Raw genomic sequence first — 22,885 nt, 5'->3', positions numbered from 1 at the left:
ACTATGGGACTATAGGCATGAACCACCATGCCCAGCTAATTTTTAATTTTTTTTTTTTGTAGAGATTGGTTGTGGGGGGGTCTCACTTTGTTGCCTAGGCTGGTCTCAAACTCCTGGGCTCAAGTGGCCCTCTCACTTCCCTCTCCCAAAGTGCTGAGATACAGGTGTGAGCCATGTTGCCTGGCCGTAGTAGCTTTTGTTGCCAGCACTATCTTCCTGCAGCTACTCCTACTGCTGGTTATCAAAGAGAAGCAAAAAGCAATAGCTGTAGAAGGAAGAATTAAGAGTAAATTAAAGAGTAAAATGTAACATTTCGTGATGGCTTAAATTCATGGTGCATATGAGTCACCTTTACAGTTTATATAGTAATGTGAATAAGTATAAATTATTTCAATCTTCTTAGAATCATTAAAGGTCTGAAGGAGTTAAAAAAATAGTTATACTTTAATGTTTTATATGCCATAGTAATATTCTCCAATTTGGAAATCTTTCAAGTTGCCTTGGAAAAAATACTTAATAAACTGATACCAAGGGTCTGTTGTAGGTGAAGTCATTGCTTAGGTATCCATTTGTTGAGACTTCTGAATTCAGTATGGTCTTTCTCTCTCTCTTTTTCTGTTTATGTATGTATCCTGAATGGAATTTGTAAGATACAATTTAATAGTTCATTAATATGGACTCTGCCTTTTCATTGTGTACAGTCCAGGCTTTTCTATTATTGTGACAAACATTGCCCTTTATTTCTTCAGACTCAGTTCCTGATGCTTCCCACCTCTGTTTACATTTGCCCTCTGTACTGTACTTGAACTACTGGCAGTCCACTGAATACGAGGCACTGAATGTGCCATATTGGTTATGTGGACTTGGCAAGATCACATGACCTTGGCATTGGATTGATGTTGTCTTATGTAAAATCAGGATTGGAACAAAGCAGTGGGTTAGCAAATTTGTCCTTTTTTTTCTGCCTTCGTATTCTTTCATTCTTATGCATTTGAAAGATACAACACTTTCTCATCACTTTACAATGAATTCCTACAGCCATGATTCTCTGTGGTATTTGGGGGTGGGACATGGGCCCTGAGACGAGTCAAATATTAAAATTAGAGAAGACCTGGGGGTTTGAAATGCACCCTAAGTTGAGATCTCTAAAATATCTTCCATCTCCTAAATAATATTCATCTGTATTATTAGCACGAGGCAAAAATTTATGGATATATGAGCTTAGGTCCAAAAAGCTGTTCCTCAGCTCATTTTGTCTCAAGTCCAGATTGATGCTACACAAGTGATCACTAACGCCATCTGTTGGTGGTAACAGTTGTACTTTCTCTTTTAAAATTTATGTTGTAGCGTAATGTTCACCGTAATACTCAAACAAAAATGTTTGAGACCAAGCGTCTCTGTCTTATTATGGAATCGAGTTAGAGATACTTATGTACCAAGTGCTTTAAGCAGGAAGAAAAAACCGTAAAACACTTCAGTTGTAACAGTACCTGCATTAGAGTTGTACTGTGTATTGGATGTATAGCTTTGTTGGTTTCTATGAAAATTTGCAGGTTGAAGGTTTTTTTTTTTTTTGAGATGGAGTCTCACTCTGTCGCCCAGGCTGGAGTGTGATGGCGCAATCTTGACTCACTGCAAGCTCCACCTCCTGGGTTCACGCCATTCTCCTGCCTCAGCCTCCCGAGTAGTTGGGACTACAGGCGCCCGCCACCACGCCCGGCTAATTTTTAATAGAGACGGGGTTTCACTGTGTTAGCCAGTATGGTCTTGATATCCTGACCTCGTGATCCGCCCGCCTCGGCCTCCCAAAGTGCTGGGATTACAGGTGTGAGCCACCGTGCCCCAGCCTGCAGGTTGAAGGTTTTTAAGTTGAGCTTCTGTATAATTTGGGAGAATTTACAGTGTATTAGAGTTCTCCAGAGAAACAGAATGAATAGGATGTGTATATATATTTTATTATATATATAATCCTTATATAATTACATACACTATATAATTTCTTATATAGTATATATTACAAGGAATTGGCTCACATGATCCTAGAAGCTGAGAAGTCCCAAGATATGCCATTGGTAAGCTGGATACCCAAAACAGTTAATATGTAATTCCTGACTGAGTGTGAAGGCCTGAAAAGCAGGAGGGCCGGTGGTATAAGTTCTAGTCCAAAAGCTGGCAGGTTCTAGACCTGAGAAGAGTTTTGTTGTTTCAGTCTTGAGTCCAAAGGGAGGAAAACACCAATGTTCAGTTAAAGCACTCAGGCAGGCAGAGTTCCCTCTTACAGCCTTTTTGTTCTATTCATACCCTCAACAGATGAGGTCTGCCACATTGGGTGGGCAATCTGCCTTACTCAGTCTACTAATCCAGGTTTTTATCTCATCCAGAAATACCCTCAAAGACACACCCAGAAGAGTGTTTGACCAAATGTCTGGGCATCCTGTGGTTCAGTCAAGTTGACATATAAAATTATTTAAAATAGAGAACTCCTATATACCTTCTACTAAATTTACCAGTTTTTGTTTGTTTGTTTGTTTGTTTGATTGTTTTGAGACGAAGTCTCACTCTGTTGCCCAGGCTGGAGTGCAGTGGTGCAATCTCAGTTCACTGCAACTTCTGCCTCCCAGATTCAAGTGATTATCCTGCCTCAGCCTCCCGAGTAGCTGGAACTACAGGCATATGCCACCATGCCTGGCTGATTTTTGTGTTTTTAGTAGAGACAGGGTTTCACCATGTTGGCCAGGCTGGTCTTGAACTCCTGACCTCAGGTGATGTGCCTGTCTTGGCCTCCTAAAGTGCTGAGATTACAGGCATGAGCCAAAGTGCCCGGCCAGTTCACCAGTTTTTAACATTTTGTCACATTTCCTTTTTTCTTTTTATTTTTTTCCAATGCATGTGTGATTTTTTTTCTTTTATAATTTCAGTTTTTATTTTAGATTCATCGGGTACATGTGTAGTAGATTTGTTACCTGGGTATATTGTGTTATGCTGAGGTTTGGGGTATGATTGATCCCATCACCTTGGTAGTGAGCATGTTACCTAGTAGTTAGTTTTTCAACCCTTCCCCCTTTCCCTCACTCCTCCTGCTGGTGGTGTCCAGTATCATTGCCATCTTTATGTCCACAAATACCCATTGATTAGCTCCCACTTATAAGTGAGAACATGGCAGTATTTGGTTTTCTGCTCCTGTGTTAATTTGCTTAGGATAATGGCCTCTAGCTGCATCCATGTTGCTGCAAAGGACATGATTTCATTCTTTTTTTATGGCTGCGTAATATTCCATGGTGTACATGGACCACATTTTCTTTATCCAGTCCACCATTGTTGGGTACCTAGGTTGATTTTATATGTCTTTGCTATTGTGAATAGTGCTGTGATGAACATATGAGTGTGTGTGTCTTTTGGTAAGAACAATTTATTTTCTCTTGAAAGTTTACCCAGTAATGGGTTGCTGTGTCAAATGGTAGTTCTATTTTAAGTTACATGAGAAATTTCCAAACTGCTTTCCACAGTGGCTGTACTATTTACATCCCCACCAACAGTGTGTAAGCCTTCCCTTTTCTCCATAGCCTCCAACATCTCTTATTTCTTGGCTTTTTAATAATACCCATTCTCACTGGTGTGAGATGATATCTGATTGTGGTTTTGATTTGCATTTCCCTAATGATTAGCGATGTTGAACATTTTTATATGTTTCTTGGCCACTTGTATGTCTTCTTTTGGGAAGTGTCTGTTTGTATCTTTTGTCCTTTGTTTTTGCTTGTTCAATTGTTTACATTCCTTATAAATTTTGGATATTAGACCTTTGTCAGATGCGTAGTTGGTCAGTATTTTCTCCCATTCTATAGGTTGTCTGTTGACCCTGTTGATTGTTTTCTTGCGGAAGAGCTCTTTAATTAGGTCCCACTTGTCAATTTTTGTTTTTGTTACATTTGCTTTTGAGGACTTAGTCATAAGTTATTTCCCAAGGCACATGTCCAGAATGGTGTTTCTTAGGTTTTTTTCTAGGGTTCTTATAATTTTAGGTTTTACATTTAAATCTTTAATCCATCTTGTTAATTTTTGTATATGGTAAAAGGTAGGGGTATAATTTCATTGTTCTGCATATGGCTAGCCAGCTATCCCAGCACTATTTATTAAATAGAAAGACTTTTCCCATTGCTCATTTTTGTTAACTTTATACAGGATCAGATGGCTGTAGCCGTTGGCTTTATTTCTGGGTTCTCCATTCTGTTCCATTGGTCTGTATGTCTGTTTTGTACTAGAACCGTGCTGTTTTGGTTACTTACTGTAGCCTTATGGTATAGTTTGAACTCAGGTAGTGTGATGCATCACACTTTGTTCTTTTTGCTTAGAATTGCCTTGGCTACTCAGGTTCTTTTTTGGTTCCATATGAATTTTAGAGTAGTTTTTTTCTGGTTCTGTGAAAAATGTTTGTAGCTTTATAGGAATAGTATTGAATCTGCAGATTGCTTTGAGCAGTATGGCCATTTTAATTTGGCCATATAGTTTACTTACCACAGGCTATTTGGCCTATAGTTTACTTGTTTTGTTGTGTTTTTGCCAGGTTTTGGTATCAAGGTGATGCTGGCTTCATAGAATGAGTTAGGGAGGAGTCCCCCCCTCCTTGATTTTTTGGAGTAGGTTCAGGAAGACTGTTACCAGTTTTTCTTTGTATGTCTGGTAGAATTTGTGAATCCATCTGGTCTAGGGCCTTTTTCGGTTGGTAGGTATTTTATTACTTATTCAATTTTGGAATTTGATATTGGTGTGTTTAGGGTTTCAGTTTCTTTCTAATTCAATCTTGGGGGGTTGTGATTTTTCAGGAATTTATCCATTTTCTCTAGATTTTTTAGTTTGTGTGTGTACAGGTGTTCATAATAGTCTTTGAGGATCTTTTGTATTTCTGTGGAATTGGTTGTAATGTCACTTTTTTCAATTCTGATTGCTTATTTGGATCTCCTTTCTTCTTAGTTTATCTATCTGGTGGTCTGTTAATCTCATATAACCTTTCAAAGAACCAACTTTTGGTTTCATTGATTCTTTTAATTTTTAATTCTTGGGGGTATATAGTAGGTGTGTATATTTAGGTGGTACAAGATACTTTGATAGAGGCATACAGTGCATAATAATCATCTCGTGGTAAATGGGTTATTCATCCCCTCAAGCATTTATCCTTTGTTACAAGCAATCCAATTATACTCTTTTAGTTATTTTAAAATGTACAATTAAATTATTATTGACTATAGTCACCCTGTAATGCTATCAAATACTAGGTCTTATTCTTTCTAACTGCTTTTTATACCCATTATCTGTCACTTCCTACCCCCCTGCCCTCATCCCCTCCACTGCCCTTCTCAGCCTCTGGTAACCATCCTTCTCTCTGTCTCCATGAGTTCAATTGTTTTGATTTTTAGCTCTCACAAATAAGTGAGAACATACAATGTTTATCTTTCTGCGTCTGGCTTATTTCACTTAACATGACCTCCAGTTCCATCCATGTTGTTGTAAATGACAGGATCTCAATCTTTTTATGGCTGAATAGTACTCCATGATGTATATGTATAATATTTTCTTTATCCATACGTTCATCTGTTGATGGACACTTACAGTGATGTTGAGAACTTTTTCATATGCCTCTTTACCAGTTATATGTTTTCTTTGGAGAAATGTCTATTCAGATCTTTTGCCCATTTAAAAAATCAGAGTATTAGATTTTTTTTTTCCTGTAGAGTTGTTTGAGCTCCTTATATGTTCTGGTTATTAATCCCTTCTCAGATGGGTAGGCTGCAAATATTTTCTTCCATTCTGTAAGTCGTCTCTTTGTTGATTGTTTCCTTTGTTGTGCAAAAGCTTTTTAACTTGATGTGATCCTATTTGTCCATTTTTGCTTTGGTTGCCTGTGCTTGTGGGGTGTTATTCAATAGATTTTCTCCCAGACCAATGCTCTGGAGGGTTTTCCAAGTGTTTTCTTGTAGTAGTTTCATTGTTTCAGGTCTTCGATTTAAGTCTGTAATCCATTTTGGTTTGATTTTTGTATAAGGTGAGAGTTAGGGGTCTAGTTCCATTCTTCTATACATGGATATCTAGTTTTCCCAGCCCTGTTTATTGAAGAGACTGTCCTTTTCCCATTGCCAATGAATGTTCTTGGCACCTTTGTTGAAAATGAGTTTACTGTAGGTGTGTGGATTTGTTTCTGGATTCTCTGTTCTGTTCAATTGGTCTATTTCTATGTTTTTATGCCAGTACATGCTGTTTTGGTTACTGTAACTCTATAGTATAATTTGAAGTCAAGTAATAGGATTCCTCAGTTTTGTTCTTTTTTTTTTTTTTTTTTTTTTTTTTTGCCCAAGATTGCTTTAGCTATTCTGTGTCTTCTGTGGTTCCATATAAATTTTAGGATTGTTTTTTCTATTTCCATGAAGATTATTATTGGTATGTTGATAGGGATTGCATTGCCTTGAATCTGTAGATTAGTTAGTGCAGACAAGTTAAAAATATTGATTCTTTGAGTCCGTTAATATGCAATATCCATTTTTTTTTGCATCCTCCTCAATTTCTTTCATCAGTGTTTTATAATTTCATTGTAGACATCTTTTACTTTTTTGGTTAAGTTACTTCATATGTATTTAATTTTTTTGTGGTTCTTGTAAATGGGATTACTTTTTAAAATTGCTTTTTCAGATTGTTCACTGTTAGCATACAGAAATGCTACTGATTTTTGTATGTTCATTTTATACCCTGCAACTTTACTGAATGTTTATCAGTCCTAATAGTTTTTTGGTGGAGTCTTTAGGTTTTTCCAAAAATAAGATAATATTGTCTGTAAACAAGGATAGTTTTCCTTTTTCCTTTCCAATTTGAATGTTTTTTATTTCTTTTGTCTGATTGCCCTAGCTAGGACTTTCCAGTACTGTGTTGAATAACAGTGTAGTGGGCATCCTTGTCATGTTCCAGATCATATTGTATGGTTGATGGGTGGAGTATTCTGTAGGTGTCTATTAGGTCCAGTTGGTCTGTGTCAAATTTAAGTCCAGAATTTGTTAGGTTTTTGCCTCAATGATCTAACGTTGTCATGGGGATGTTGAAGTTTCCCACTACTACTTGTGTGGCTAAGTCTTTCCTTAGGTTTAAAGGTACTTGTTTTATAAATCTGGGTGCTCTAATTTTGAGTGTGTATATATTTAGGATAGTTAAGTCTTGTTGAATTGAATATTTTATCACTCTGTAATGCCCTTGTCTTTTTTTACTGTTGTTGGTTTAAAGTCTGTTTTCTGTGATATAAGAATAGCAACCCCTGCTCTTTTTTGTGTTCCCTTTGCATGATCTTTCTCCAGCTCTTTACTTTGAGCCTATGGGTGTCATTAGATGTGAGATGGGTCTCTTGAAGACAGCAGACAGATGGGTCTTGTTTTTCTTATCCAGTGTGCCACTCTGTGTCTTGAGAACTCTGCTGTTAGACTGATGTGGTTCCCTTTATACATGATCTGACCTTTTTCTCTATTTGTCTTTAAGATTATTTCCTTAGCATTGACCTTCAACAGTCTGGTGATGATATGCCTTGGTGATGTTCATTTTGCATAGTGTCTCACAGGTGCTCTGGATTTCTTATACCTGGATATCTATCTCTTTAGCAAGATTAGGGAAATTTTCTTGAATTATTTTCTCAAATATATTTTCCAGGTGGTTTTCTTCTTCTCGGTCTCTTTCAGGAGTGCCAATAATTTGTAGATTTGGTCAGTTTACATAATCCCATATTTCTCCAAGACTTTATTCTTTTTTTTTTTTTTTTTTTTGAGAGTCTTGCTGTGTCACCCAGGCTGGAGTGCAATGGCACAATCTTGGCTCACCGCAACCTTTGCCTCCCAGGTTCAAGGGGTTCTTGTGGCTCAGCCTCCCAGGTAGCTGACATTACAGGTATGTGCCACCATGCCTGGCTAATTTTTGTGTTTTTAGTAGAGACGGGGTTTCGGCCACGTTTGCCAGGCTGGTCTCGATCTTCTGGCCTCAAGTGATCTGCCCACCTTGGCCTCCCAAAGTGCTGGGATTACAAACATGAGCCAGCATACCTGGCCTGACTTTGTTCGTTTTAAAAAATTCTTTTTGCTGTCCCAGCTATTCGGGAGGCTGAGGCAGGAGAATGGCGTGAACCCAGGAGACAGAGCTTGCAGTGAGCGGAGATCGAGCCACTGCATTCCAGCCTGGGCGACTTGAGTGAGACTCTGTCTCAAAAAAAAAAAAAAATTCTTTTTGCTTTATTTTTGCGTGACTGGGTTTGTTTGAGAGTCTCGTCTCTAAGCTCTGAAATTCTTTCTTCTGTTTGGTTCAGTTTATTGATAAAGCTTTTAATTGTTTTTATTTGTTTGTTTGTTTGTTTTTTAGGCAGAGTCTCGCTCTTTTGCCTGGGCTGGAGTGTAATGGTGTAATCTCGGCTCACTGCAACCTCCGCCTTCCAGGTTCAAGTGATTCTCCTGCCTCAGCCTCCCAAGTAGCTGAGATTACAGGCACGCACCATCACACCTGGCTAATTTTTGTGTTTTTAGTAGAGACGGGGTCTCAACATGTTGGCCAGGCAGGTCTCAAACTCCTGACCTCAAATGATCCACCCGCCTTCACCTCCTGTTTTTAAATTTAAGTTCTTTAGTTCCAGAAGCTCTGATTGATTTTTAAATTTTATTTTATTTTAGGGTCCGGGGTATTTGTTATGTAGGTCAGTTGTGTTTTGAGGGGTTTGATGTATAGATTTGTTTCATTGCCCAGGTAATAAGCATAGTACCCAGTAGGTAGTTTCTCAATCCTCACTCTTCTTCCACCCTCCACCCTCAAGTAGGCCCTGGTGTCAGTTGTTCCCCTCTTTGTGCCCACTGTACTCAGTGTTTAACTCCCATTTATTAGTGAAGAACATGCAATATTTTGTTTTCTGTTCCTGTGTTCGCTTAGGATAATGGCCTCCAGCTCCATCCATGTTGCTGTAAAGGACATGATGTCACTCTTTTTTATGACTGTGTAGTATTCCATGATGTATATATGCCATATTTTCTTTATTCAGTCTACCGTTAATGGGCATTTAGGTTGATTCCATGTCTTTGCAATTGCGAGTAGTGCTGCAGTGAACATACATGTGCATATGTCTTTGTGTTGGAACAATTTATATTCTTTTGGGTATATACTAAATAGTGGGATTGTGGGTTGAATGGCAGTTCTGCTTTGGGATCTCTGAGAAATTGCCAAGCTGCTTTCCACAGTGGCTGAACGAATTTACATTCCCACCAGCAGCGCATAAACATTTCCAGTTCTCTGCAGCCTTGCCAGCATCTGTTATTTCTTGACTTTTTAATAATAGCCATTCTGACTGGTATGAGATGGTATCTCATTATGGTTTTGATTTGCACTTCTCTAATGATAGTAATGTTGAGCATTTTTTCATATGCTTATTGCCCGTATTTAGGTCTTTTGAGAAGTATCTGTTCATGTCCTTTGCCCACTTTTCAGTGGGGTTGTTTTTTGCTTGTAAATTTGTTTAAGTTCCTTATAGATCCTGGATATTAGATATTTTTCAGTTGCATAGTTTGAAAATATTTTCTTCCATTCTCTAGGGTATCTGATTACTCTGATAGTTTCTTTTACTGTGCAGAAGCTCCTTAGTTTAATTGGGTCTCATTTGTCAGTTTTTGTTGCAGTTGCTTTTGGAGTCTTTGTTATGATATCTTTGCCAGGGCCTATGTCCAGAATGGTATTTCCTAGGTTATCATTCCAGGGTTTTTATAGTTTTAAGTTTTACCTTTAAGTCTTTACTCCATCTTGAGTTGATTGTTGTATTTGTATATGGTACAAGGAAGGGGTCCAGTTTTAGTCTTCTGCATATGGTTATCCACTTATCCCAGCACCATTTATTGAATAGGGAGTCTTTTCCCCATTGCTTGTTTTTGTCAGCTTTGTGAAAGATCAGATTGTAGGTGTATGGCCTTATTTTTGTGCTCTCTATTCAGTTCCATTGGTTTGTGTGCCTGTTTTTGTAGAAGTGTCATGCTGTTTTGGTTACTGTAGCCTTGTGGTATAGTTTGAAGTTGGGTAATGTGGTGCTTCCTGCTTTGTTATTTTTGCTTAGGCTTGCATTCACTATTTGGGCTCTTTTGACATTCCACATGAATTTTAAAACAGTTTTTTCTAATCCTGTGAAGAATGTCATTGGTAGTTTGATAGGAATACCATTGAATCTTTAGATTGCTTTGGGCAGCATGGCCATTGGCCAAACAATATTGAGTCTTCCTAGCCATGAACATGGAATGCTTTTCCATTTGTTTGTGTCCTCTCTGTTTCTTTGAGCAGTGTTTTATAATCTTCATTGTAAAGATAGTAAACCTCTCTAGTTAGCTATATTTCTAGGTTTTTAATTCTTTTTGCGGCTATGGTGAATGGGATTACATTTTTGCTTTGGCTCTCAGTTTGGATGTTGGTGTATAGGAGTGCTACTGATTTTTGTACCTTTGTACTTTCTTCTCATTAGTTTCATATAATTTCTTGATTTCTGCCTTAATTTCATTATTTACCCAGAAATCATTCCAGAACAGATTGCTTAATTTTCATGTAATTATACAGTTTTGACTGAGTTTCTTTAGTATTGATTTCTATTTTTACTACACTGTGGTATGAGAGTGTGCTTTGTATGATTTTTTTTTTTTAATTTAATGAGGATTGTTTTATGTCCGATTGTGGGTTGATTTTAAAGTATGTGCCTTGTTCAGATGAGAAGAATGTATATTCTCTTGTCTGTGTGGAGTGTTCTGTAAATGTCTGTTAGGTCTATTTGATCAAGTGTTGAGTTCAGGTCCTGAATGATCTGCCTGTTGTCAGTGAGGTGTTGAAATCTCCCACTATTACTGTGTGTTTGTCTGTGTCTCTTCATAGGTCTCTAAGAACTTGCTTTATGGATCTGGCTGCTCCTGTTTTGGGTGTGTATATATTTAGAATAGTTAGGTCTTGTTGAACTGAGCCCTTTACCATTATGTAATGCCCTTTATTTATTTATTTATTTTAATCTTTGTTTAAAGTTCGTTTTGTCTGAAATTAGAGTAGCAACCTCTGCTTTTTTCTATTTTCCATTTGCTTGGTAGATTTTTCTCCATCCTTTTACTTGGAGCTTGTGGGTGCCATTGCATTTGAGATGGGTGTCTTGAAGACAGCATACAATTGGGTCTTGCTTCTATATCCAGTTTGCCACTCTGTGCCTTTTAATTGGAGCATTTAGTCCATTTACATTCAAGGTAAGTATTGCGATGTGTGGATTATTTCCTTTTGTCATGTTGCTAGCTGGTTATCATGCAGACTTGTGTGGTGCCTTTATAGGGTTACTAGCCTGTGTACTTAAGTGTATTTTTATAGTGGCCAGTAACTGTCTTTCCTTTCCATGTTTAGCACTCCCTTCAGGACTTTTTGTAAGGCAGATCTGGTGTAATGAAATCCCTTAGCATTTGCTTTTCTGAAACAGATATTATTTCTTCTTCGCTTATGAAGCTTAGTTTGGCTAGATATGAAGTTCTTGGTTGGAAAGTTTTTTCTTTAAGAATGCTGAATATAGGCTGATATGGTTTGGCTCTGTGTCCCCACCCAAATTTCATGTTGAATTGTAATCGCCAGTGTTGGGGGTGGGGCCTAGTGGGAGGTGATTGGATCATGGGGGTGGTTTCTAATGGTTTAGCACCATCCTGCTAGTGCTGTCTCATGATAGAGTTCTTACGAGATCTGGTTGTTGGACAGTGTGTAAAACAACCAGATCCCCACTTTGTGCTCTCTCTCTCCTGCTGGCCATGTGAAGATATGCTTGCTTCCCCTTTGCCTTCTGCCATGATTGTAAGTGTCCTGAGGCCTCCCCAGAAGCAGAAGCTTGTGCAGCCTGTAGAACCAGAGCCGATTAAACCACTTTTCTTTATAAATTACCCAGTCTCAGGTATGTCTTTTTTTTTTTTTTAATACAGAGTCTTGCTCTGTCGCCCAGGCTGGAGTTCAGTGGTGCAGTATCGGGGGAATTTCAGCCCCCAATATTTCACGTGGGTCCTTTTCTATTTTCCCTAAATGTCGGCCAGTCTGAGAAATAAAGGGAAAGAGTACAGAAGAGAGAAATTTTAAAGCTGGGTGTCCAGGGGAGACTTCACATGTCGGCAGGTTCTGTGATGCCCCCAAAGCCGCAAAACCAGCAAGTTTTTATTAGTGATTTTCAAAAGGGGAGGGAGTGTACGAATAAGGTGTGGGTCACAGAGATCACATGCTTCACAAGGTAATAAAATATCACAAGGCATATGGAGGCAGGGCGAGATCACAGGACCGGGGCGAAATTAAAATTGTTAATGAAGTTTCGGGCACACATTGTCATTGATAACATTTTATCAGGAGACAGGGTTTGAGAGCAGATAACCGGTCTGACCAAAATTTATTAGGCGGGAATTTCCTTTTCCTAATAAGCCTGAGAGCGCTATGGGAGACAGGGGCTTATTTCGTCCCTTATCTACAACCATAAAAGACAGACATTCCCAAAGCGGCCATTTCAGAGATCTCCCTTTGGGAATGCATTCTCTTTCTCAGGGATGTTGCTTGCTGAGAAAAAGAATTCAGCGATACTTCTCCTATTTGCTTTTGAAAGAAGAGAAATAGGCTCTGTTCTGCCCGGCCCACAGGCAGCCAGACTTTAAGGTTATCTCCCTTGTTCCCTGAACATCGCTGTTATCCTGTTCTTTTTTCAAGGTGCCCAGATTTCATATTGTTTAAACAATTTGTGCAGTTAATGCAGTCATCACAGGGTCCTGAGGCAACATTCATCCTCATCTTACAAAGATGACGGGATTAAGAGATTAAAGTAAAGACAGGCATAGGAAGTCACAAGAGTATTGATTGGGGAAGTGATAAGTGTCCATGAAATCTTCACAATTTATGTTCAGAGTTTGCAGTAAAGACAGGTGTAAGAATTATAAAAGTATTAATTTGGGGAACTAATAAACGTCCATGAAATCTTCACAATTTATGTTCTTCGGCCATGGCTTCAGCCGATTCTTCCATTTGGGGTCCCTGACTTCCTGCAACAGTGCAGTCTCAGCTCATTGCACAACCACCTCCTGGGCTCAAGCGATTCTCCTACCTCAGCCTCGCGAGTAGCTGGGATTACAGGTGCCCGCTACCACACCCGGCTAATTTTTTTTTTTTTGCATTTTTAGTAGAGATGGGGTTTCGCTGTGTTGGCCAGGCTGGTCTTGAACTCCTTACATCAAGTGATCTGCCCACCTCAGCCTCTCAAAGTGCTGGGATTACAGGTGTGAGCCACTGCACCTAGTCAGTGTGTCTTTATAGCAGTGTGAGAACTAACCAATACATAGGCCCACAATCTCTTCAGGCTTGTAGGTTTTTGGCTCAAAGTACAGCCATTAGCCTGATGGGGTTCCCTTTTTAGATGACCTACCTGCTCTCTCTGGCTGTCTTTAACATTTTTTCTTTCATTTTGACCTTGGAGAATCGGATGACTGTGTGTCTTGGGGTTGGTCTTCTTGTGTAGTATTTTTCAGGGGTTCTCTGCATTTCCTAAATCTGAATGTTGGCCTCTTTAGTGAGGTTGAGGAAATTTTCATGGATAATATCTTGAAATGTTTTCCAAGTTGCCTGCTTTTTCTCCCTTTCAGGGATGCCAATGAGTCGTAGAGTTGGTCTCTTTACATAATCACATATTTATTGTTTTTTTGTTTTTGTCTGAGTTATTTTGGAGAGCAGGTCTTTGAGCTCTGAAATTCTTTTCTCATCTTGGTTGATTTTGCTGTTAAGACTTGTGATTGTTTTCTGAAATTCTTGAAGTGAGTTTTTCAGTTCCTTCAGCTTAGTTTGGTTCTTTCTTAAAATGACCATTTCATCTTTTATCTCCTGTATTGTTTTATTGTACTTCTTAGAATTTTTTGATTGGGCCTTGACTATTTCCTGAATGTCAGTTATCTTGATTCCTATACATATTCTGAATTCTATTTCTGTCATTTCAGCCAGGTTATGAATAATTGCTGGGGAACCAATGTAGTTGGAGTTAAGACAGGACAGTCTGGCCTTTTGAGTTTTTTGTACTGGTTCTTTCTCATCCATGTGGGCTGATATTTCTTCAGTCTCTGAAGTTGCTGTCCTTTGGCTTTTTTTTTTTTTTTTTTTTGGCTTTTATCTTCTTGGATGCCCTTGGAGGTTTGATTATGGTATAAGGTGGGTTCAGTCGACTGGCTTTGAGTCTAGTCTGCTCTTGGGTTGTGAAGGAGCCCCCTCTGTTTACTGTCTCTATGCCTGCATTTCTTTTATTGGATGTTCTGGTCCATGGGGCTCCCTCATGCAAAGGCCGTATCCTTGCCAGGTAAGCCCTATTCTGCTGTTCATGTGCTCCCCAGGAATCACAGGGTTGTGCCTGCCTACGGAATTCAGGCAGAAGTGGGACTGCTGGGCTGGAAGCTGTTGCAGATATGGCCTGTCTGGCTACAAGAGGCCAGGCCAGGAGTGGGTGGAGTTGACCACTCTGTCATCTGAGTGTTTCCAGGAAGACGGGAGGCTGTGCTTCTCAACAGATTCAGGCTGAAGTAGGACCACTGGACTAGAAGCTGTAGCAGGTGCAGCTTGCCTGGCTACCAGTAGCAGAGGTGGGTGGGGATGCCCCCCCTGCCATCTAGGTGCTTTCTAGGATAACGGGAGGCCATGCCATCCAGCTGAGTTCCCACAGAGCACAACTATAGGCCAGAAGCTGTCTCGAACTCCTGGGCTCATAGCGATTCCCCCACCTCAGTCTCCTAAAGTGCTGGGATTATAGATGTGAGCTACTGTATCTGGCCTGATTTCTTTTTAAGATGTTTATCTCTTCCTTTGTTTCCTAGATTGCCTTAGAAGTTTCTTTGTGTTGATATTCGACCTTGTCTTGGATCTTGTTGAGCTTCCTTTTTGTCGGTGCTTTGAATTCTTTTTCTGTCATTTCTGAGTTTCCATTTTGGTTAGGGACCATTGCTGGAGAGCTTGTGTGATCCTTTGGTGGTGTCACTGTATTCAGATTTTTCATGGTGCAGAATCCTTGTGTTGGTAACTTCTCATCTGGAGACATTGGCACTTCAATTTTTGTAATTATTTTTGTGCAGGTAGAATTTTTTCCTTCTTTTTCTGTGATATTATTTTTTCCTCCTTCCCTTTCCCCACTCCCTAGGGGGTGTGACTATAGAGAATGCTGGGTAGGGTCTTTTGACTTTGCTTCTGTAACCATAAGCACTTCTGTTGGCAGGTTTTTAATTGGGATATGCAGTTCTACCTATCAGCCTGTAGATGGCGCTTACAGGTAAGAGCTAGCTGTGGCCAAAGTGGCTGGGTGTACACTTGATCTTTGTTTACTGGGAGATGCTCTCTGTTGCCTCAGGCAGTGGGCTGATTTGTGGAGTAAACAGTGGTCTGTGCTCCCTCCTCAGTCCTGGGGAGGTGCTGGGAGGGGTGGAAGGTGGGCAGGGCTGGACCAAGCAGGTCCACCTACGGGTCCCCCAGTGGCAGGCACAAGAACCAAAGCCAAAGGAGAATCCAGTGGGTGGCCACCAGATGCCCAGAAGTGTGTCCAGGTGTGGAGCTGAGAAACTTCCTTGACCCCAAGTTCTCTACACATAGATAGGAGTGGCCTAAACTCATAATCCAGGAGAGTGGGTGCTCCAGATGCTTGGAGATATGCCTGGGACCTGGGCATGGAGCAGAGATAGCCACCCATGCACCAGGATCTCTGCACAGGAATGGTAGGGTGGCTCAGGCTGTTGTTCCAGATGAGCAGGTGCTCCAAATGCCTGGAGATCTGCCTGGATATGAAGCAGAGATGGGGACCCCTGCACCTGGATCTCTGCACAGGAAAGGTGGGGCTGTTCAGGCTACCAATCCCAGCAAATGAGTGCTTTGAATGCCTGGAGGTCTTCCTGGGCATAGAGCAGAGAGGCCCTGCTGCACCACGATATATACCCAGGAAGGGTGGAGCAGGTCAGGCTGCTGAAGCAGGCAAGTGAGTGCTTTGAATGCCTGGAGATCTGCCTGGGTATGAAGTGGAGAGGACCCACCATGCACAAGAAGGATGGGGTGACTCAGGCTGCTAGTCCATGCAAGCAGGTGCTCCAAATGCTTGGAGATCTGCCTAAGCGTGCAGCAGAGAGGGCCCTACTGCACCATAATCTATGCATAGAAAGGGTGTAGGTTGGTTTAGCCTGCTGATCCTTGGAAAGGGATGCTCTGAATACCTGGAGATCTGCCTGGGTATGAAGCAGAGAGGGCCCTGCTGCACTATGATCAATGTCCATGAAGGGTAGGGTGGCCCAGGCTGCTGGTCCAGGCAAGTGGGTGCTCCAGATTTCTGGATTTATGCCTGAGGTGGAGTGGAGAGGGCCCTGCTGCACCACGATCTTAGGAGAGCGTGCTGGGGTACCCAGCAGTGATATACATAGACTGGTTTCAGGTCATGAAGCTGGCCCTGGCTGCACGTCTCATTGTCCGGGAGAAAGTGCAGCTGTAGCAGCTCTCCCCACGCATCCAAGGCCTGCAATGGGGGAAAGCACAGTTGCAACACCCCAGTTAGCTTCAGGGATTAGGAGCAACAATGTTCTATTCCTTGGCCTGGGTTGCTCAGATGCCCAGGGAAAAAGTGTCACAGAGAGAGGCTCTCTGCCTTTCTTGCATACTGGGGCCTCACTCACTTTTATCAGCCTATGTTCTCCTTCCCAGGCTCTGGGTGTCTTTTATGATTCCACTGGGTTTCTGTTTTCCTTCCTGAATTAAAGCTTACAGAGTCGATTGCTTCTTTTTTTTTTTTTTTTTTTGAGACAAGGTCTCACTCTCTTGCCTAGGCTGGAGTGCTGTGGCATGGTCACAGCTCACTGCAGCCTCAGCCTCCCAGGCTCAGGTGATTCTCCTGCTTCAGTGTCCTAAGTAGCTAGGACTACAGGTGCACACCACCATGCCTGGCTGATTTTTTGTTTTTGTTTTTAGAGATAGGATTTTACCATGTCACCCAGGCTGGTCTTGAACTCCTAAGCAGAAGTGAAGCAATCCACCCACCTTGGCCTCCCCAAGTGCTGGAATTACAGGCTTGAGCCACCATGCCCAGCCCACAGTTGATCTTTATGCACTATCTTGATATTTCCAAGTGGCTGATGCATGCTAAAAGTCTCTAATCAACCATGTTGGGGGGAAAAAGATGCCACATTATCTTTATCATTCACTTTATTTTCTCTGTCACACATATACATACTGTTTTCCTGAAATATTTAAGATTAGTTTGCATACTTCATACTTTTTTTTTTTTTTTTTCTGAGACAGTCTTGCTCTCTCGCCCAGGCTGGAGTGCAGTGGTGCAATCTTGGCTTACTGCATCCTTAGCCTCCCGAGTAGCTGGTACAATAGGCACCCACCACCAGGCCTGGCAAATTTTTGTATTTTTAGTAGAGACAGAGTTTCACCATGTTGGCCAGGCTGGTCTCGAACTCCTAATCTCAGGTGATCCACCCACTTCAGCCTCCCAAAGTGCTGGAATTACAGGCGTGAGGCACCGCGCCTGGCCACCCTTTTACCTCTTAGTGGCTTCTGCGTTCCTTAAAAACAAAGTTTTTTTATGTTGTTGTTGTTTTTTTTTTTTTTTTTGAGACGGAGTTTTGCTCTTGTTGCCCAGGCTGGAGTGCACTGGCACTATCTCGGTTCACTGCAACCTCCCCCTCGCGGGATCAAGCTATTCTCCTGCCTCAGCCTCTCTAGTAGCTGGGATTACAGGCGCCGGCCACCACGCCCAGCTAAATTTTGTATTTTTAGTGGAGACGGGGTTTCACCATGTTGGCCACGCTGGTCTCGAACTCCTGATCTCAGGTGATCCACCTGCCTCGGCCTCCCAAAGTGCTGGGATTACAGGCGTGAGCCACAGCACCCAGCCTTCTTTATGTATTAATAACTACAGGAAATTGTCACATTTAGGAAATTGATATGGTAATCTACAGTCTATATTCCAATTTTGTGAATTACCATTAATATCTCTTAAAGCATTACTACCATCCAGTACAGGACCTTTAGTTGCCATATCTCTTGCGTTTCCTTTAAATTGTAATAGTTCTTCAGCCTTTCTCATAACATTGGCATTTTTTGAAGAATATATTTATCGAATGTTTCTCAGATTAGACTTGTCCATGTCCTTGAGATTAGATTTCAGTTATGGGTTCCCAGCTCAACTTCTTGTCAGTAATGTTGTGTCCTTCCCGGAGTATCATCACATCCAGAGGCACATGATGTCTCTCTTTTGCCCATTGGTGATAATAATTTTGATGTACTCAGTTAAGGGATTGTCCAGTTCTTCACACAGTATAGTTACTTTTTTTTTTTTTTTCTTGTAACTAGTAAGCAGTCTGTGAGGAAAAACTGTTCTTGTTTTTTTACTTTTTTCTAATTAATGTCTTTGTAGGAAATTTAAAAATATACAGGTAAGCTAAAGTTAGGGAAAAATTGTCATAAACCTAGCGATAACCACATTTTAGTGTATGTTGATTCATCTCTCTTCTTTATGTTATAATAATGATTACCAAAAAGGACTATACCTTAAATACTGTTTGGTAAATTGCTTCATTCATTTAGCAGTATATTATAAATATTTTTTTCATGTGTCATTAAGTATTACAGTATTTTAATGGCTGCATAGTTTTCCATTGTGTAGCAGTCACTTGCCTATAGATTGTTCTGTGATGTTCAGTTTAGCCTCACGTTCCAGGTACAAGAGATCCTTAATGGCTGTCCCCTAGGGGTTAGGGAATCTCTTAAACCCAAGAGCCTCCAAGCATGGAATCTTGATGTCTGTCTTATCCCATCAGCACTGCCATGTTGTTTTTCTGTTTTGCTGTTCCACACTAATATGCTATGTTCCTTTCTCTGACCATTCCTAGGTCCACAGTAGCACACTTTTGTCAAATATTTAAACCTATTTCTGATTCACTTGGGTTGTTTTCATGCTTTAACTGCTAATATTGTATCCAGATGTTGGTTTTCTTGTTTGTCTTATTGCAAATATAGGCTATAATGAGTTAAGTGAACTTTTATGGGGTAGTCTTCTGAGTAGAGCATCTGGCCAAAATACGTCATACCCACCAAAAACAAAAACACAAAATATTTGGAGAGCACAGTTTATCTTTTTATTTGGAACTTCTTTTCTATTACCTGAATTTCTAGTTAACCTATATTCATATTTTGGGTCAGGTATCTTAGGAGATCTCAGCTCTTGTCTATTAGGATTACTTAGCAAATTATCTTAGTGAACTTTCTATACAGGAGATAAAGCATAACCTTTAAATGCATTATTTTATAGATTTTTCTCCCTTTAATATTTAATCATTTGAAAGTCTCTCTTCTACAAGTTGTTTAGTTTCAAGCTGTTTAGGTATATGGAAATATAACCTTTCTGTGTAGATGTGGGACAGTTTACAAATGAATCAGCCCATACTTTCATAGTTTAGTTCAAATGTGACAAAATTATATTTGGAAGACTTAGGTGTAGAATCTCTTTTTATTGACTGAAGGCAAAACAATTTTAACTTAAGTGAATGAAGTAACTTTGTTATTTTTAAACATTTTTTTGAGGCGGAGTCTCACTGTCTCCCAAGGTGGAGTACAGTGGTGCAATCTCGGCTCACTGCAACCTCTGCCTCCCAGGTTCAAGCGATTCTCCTACCTCAGCCTCCCAAGAAGCTGGGATTACAGGCATGTGCCACCACACCCAGGTAATTTTTTGTGTTTTTAATGGAGACGGGGTTTCACCATGTTGGCCGGCTGGTCTTGAACTCCTGACCTCAGGTAATCCGCCTGTCTCAGCTTTCCAAAGTGCTAGGATTACAGGCGTGAGCCCCTGTACCTGGCCTATTTTTAAACTTTTCTTTACACTTTGAGAAATAACGTCTGCTATTTTATAGATGATGATGTAATAGTGATACCCTGTCTCTAAAAAAATGTAAACAATTAGCCGGGCATGGTGGTGCACACCTCAGCTACTCAGAAAGCTGAGGTGGTGGGAGGATTGCTTGACCCCAGGAATTGGAGGCTGCAGTGAGCTAAGATTGTGCCACGTGCTCCAGCCTGCATGACAGAGCAAGACCCTGTCTCTTAAAAAAAAGGCTACTGTGATGTTGAGTCATGTTGAAAGATCTTGTCATTTATAACACAAAGAAAAGTAAATAAAATATTAAAGCATATATTTGGTATATTTGATGTGAACTTTTCTGTGTGCAAAGTATAGAAAGGTCTTTGAAGGACGTACTAAAAGAATAAACTCGTATCTCTGTCTTTTAGAACTTGTAGTACTTTTATAATATCGTATAAGCCTCTCTGTTATACTTCAACATTATTAAATACTATTGACTCCTGGCTAACACGGTGAAACCCCATCTCTACTAAAAATACAAAAAATTAGCCGGGCGTGGTGGCGGGCACCTGTAGTCCCAGCTACTCAGGAGGCTGAGGCAGGAGAATGGTGTGAACCCGGGAGATGGAGCTTGCAGTGAGCCGAGATCCCGCCACTGCACTCCAGCCTGGGCAACAGAGCAAGACTCCGTCTCAAAAAAAAAAAATACTATTGACATGTACATTTGTAAATAGTTATGAAAAGTTGATATTCTTTAAGGTATGCTTTGCTATATTTTAAAATATGTAATGGATTTTAATGTGACCTTAATTTTCATGAAATACATGGGTGACAATTTATTTTAAAAGCAGAGAAGGCCAGGTGCAGTGGCTGACGCCTGTAATCCCAGCACTTTGGGAGGCCAAGGCCTGCAGATCACCTGAGGTTAGGAGTTCGAGACCAGCCTGGCCAACATGGTGAAACCCTGTCTCTACAGCCTGACCAACATGGTGAAACCCTGTCTCTACTAAAAATACCCAAAATTAGCTGGGTGTGGTGGCTTGTGCCTATAATCCCAGCTACTCAGGAGGCTGAGGCTGGAGAATTGCTTGAACCTGGGAGGCGGAGGTTGCAGTGAGCTGAGATCATGCCATTGCATGCCAGCCTGGGCAACAAGCAAAACTCTGTCTCAAAAAAAAAAATAAAAGGAGAGAAAATGTAATTCTTCATGCTTATAGTTTACAAATATTTTAATATTGTTCCTGGTCTGTATTAATTACATTTTTTTAAGTAAAAGTAATAAATTGTATATTTTGATATGTAAAGTAAGTTAAAGATATAACTCCTTTAACTATTAAATTAAAATCTTTTTCTTAGCACTAGGGGGCACCCCTGATTTATAAATTCATGTTATACTTAATGTTGCCTAGAAAGTGGAATGAAATGAAATTATTTGAAAAATATTTTGCAAACTGAGTGCTATGTTCAAAGAGAATCTGGATTATCAGCTGGTTTTGTTGTATAGCAGTATAAATATAAGTTGATTCTTAATACTATAAGGATAATGAAGCTTATAGAATAAGATAGTTTAGATGGGAGGAAATTGTTTTGTAGTTTATTCATTTTCACGTTGATTTTCTAAGTAGGTGCGTTAAATGGTTTTAAAACTTCATGATTTTGAATATATTTCTGTTTTAAAAATCCTAGCACGATGTTCTGCTCTTAGCAGGTACCTAGGCTGTATCTGAATAAATTAAGATAAATTCAAGATGTGACTGAAGGCTGCTATCATTAGTAATAATTTTTAAGCATTTCAAAACCAAGAGCATGTTTTACTACATCTAGGAAACAGATCTTAGCCATTCTCATTCATTGTGTTTGCAATTAGGATTTTTAGTAATGCCCAGCAACAATTGCTTCCCAAAGGTGTATTTCTAAGGTTTTGTCTTTTCTTTTTTATTTAAGAGACTCTGTTGAATTTAAGCTTTATGGGGATTAAGCAGATAGTAACATCTGCATCATCATTGCATCATAGTAATAGCATATTTACCATGTGCCAACACTGTTTTAGGTGCTTTGTGTATATTATCTCATTTCGCTTCACCACAACTCTATGAAGTAGGTACTTATTATCCCTATTTTATAGATGAGAAAACTGAGTACAGAAAAGTTAAAATTTCCTGGGTTTACACAGAGGTAATGTGGTTCCAAAATTTGTGCTTTTAAATCACTATATCCTATATTGCTTCTCCAGAGAAAGGAAACTTAGCATTGAAGTAATTATTATTAACATTTAAAACTCAGCTTTTAAAGTGAATGTAGCATAGAGTACCTAATTTATAGACACTTACCATTTCTCTTATGAAAAACGTCATAGATCTTTAAAGTTGAAAAGGGATCTTAAAGTTCATTTACCACTGTCATTTTACAAAGAGGAAGAAATTCTGTCCTAGAGGTAAAGTTACCTACTCAGTTTATATGACAGGTTATTTATGGAAAGGTATTAGAACTTCAAGTAAGTACTCTGACTTCCAGTAAAGTGGAAAATCTGTGTTGTGAAAAGAATATTTGACTAGAATTTTGATGGCTTGAAACTTGTTCTTGGCTCCTTATTTACCATCCTGTGTCCTCAGAAGCTCTGTGTTTGTTTGTTATGTGGGTATATCTTCCCTAATTAGTGTTATTGGTAGTTGTGCAAATCAACATAATGTATTAAAGATATTTAATAAACTTTAAAGTCCTATACAAATAAACATAGTGTATATTATGGTACAGTAAAGCCACCATATCCGTGGGTTCTACATCTGGATTCAAACAAATCTGAGTTGAAAATACTTGGGGCAAAAAAAAAAAAAAAAAAGGATGGTTGCATCTGTACTGAACATGTACAGACTTTTCCTTGCTATGATTCCCTAAAAAATACAATATAACAACAATTTATGTAGCATTGGCACTGTATTAAGTATTATGAGTAATCCGGAGATGATTTAAAGTATACAAGAGGATGTGTATAGG

At 39.8% G+C, this 22,885-nt stretch overlaps 1 protein-coding gene across 9 annotated transcripts in view; it reads left to right on the top strand.

Moving 5' to 3' along the window:
* The window catches only part of RALGPS2 (Ral GEF with PH domain and SH3 binding motif 2), a 187,106-nt gene that overhangs the window by 27,433 nt on the left and 136,788 nt on the right, over positions 1–22,885 (top strand). The gene's annotated exons all lie outside the window — the stretch shown is intronic.

This window comes from Pan paniscus, chromosome 1 (genome assembly GCF_029289425.2).
Source record: "Pan paniscus chromosome 1, NHGRI_mPanPan1-v2.0_pri, whole genome shotgun sequence".
Classification (NCBI taxonomy): domain Eukaryota; kingdom Metazoa; phylum Chordata; class Mammalia; order Primates; family Hominidae; genus Pan; species Pan paniscus.
This window is presented reverse-complemented; position numbering and strand designations above follow the sequence as displayed.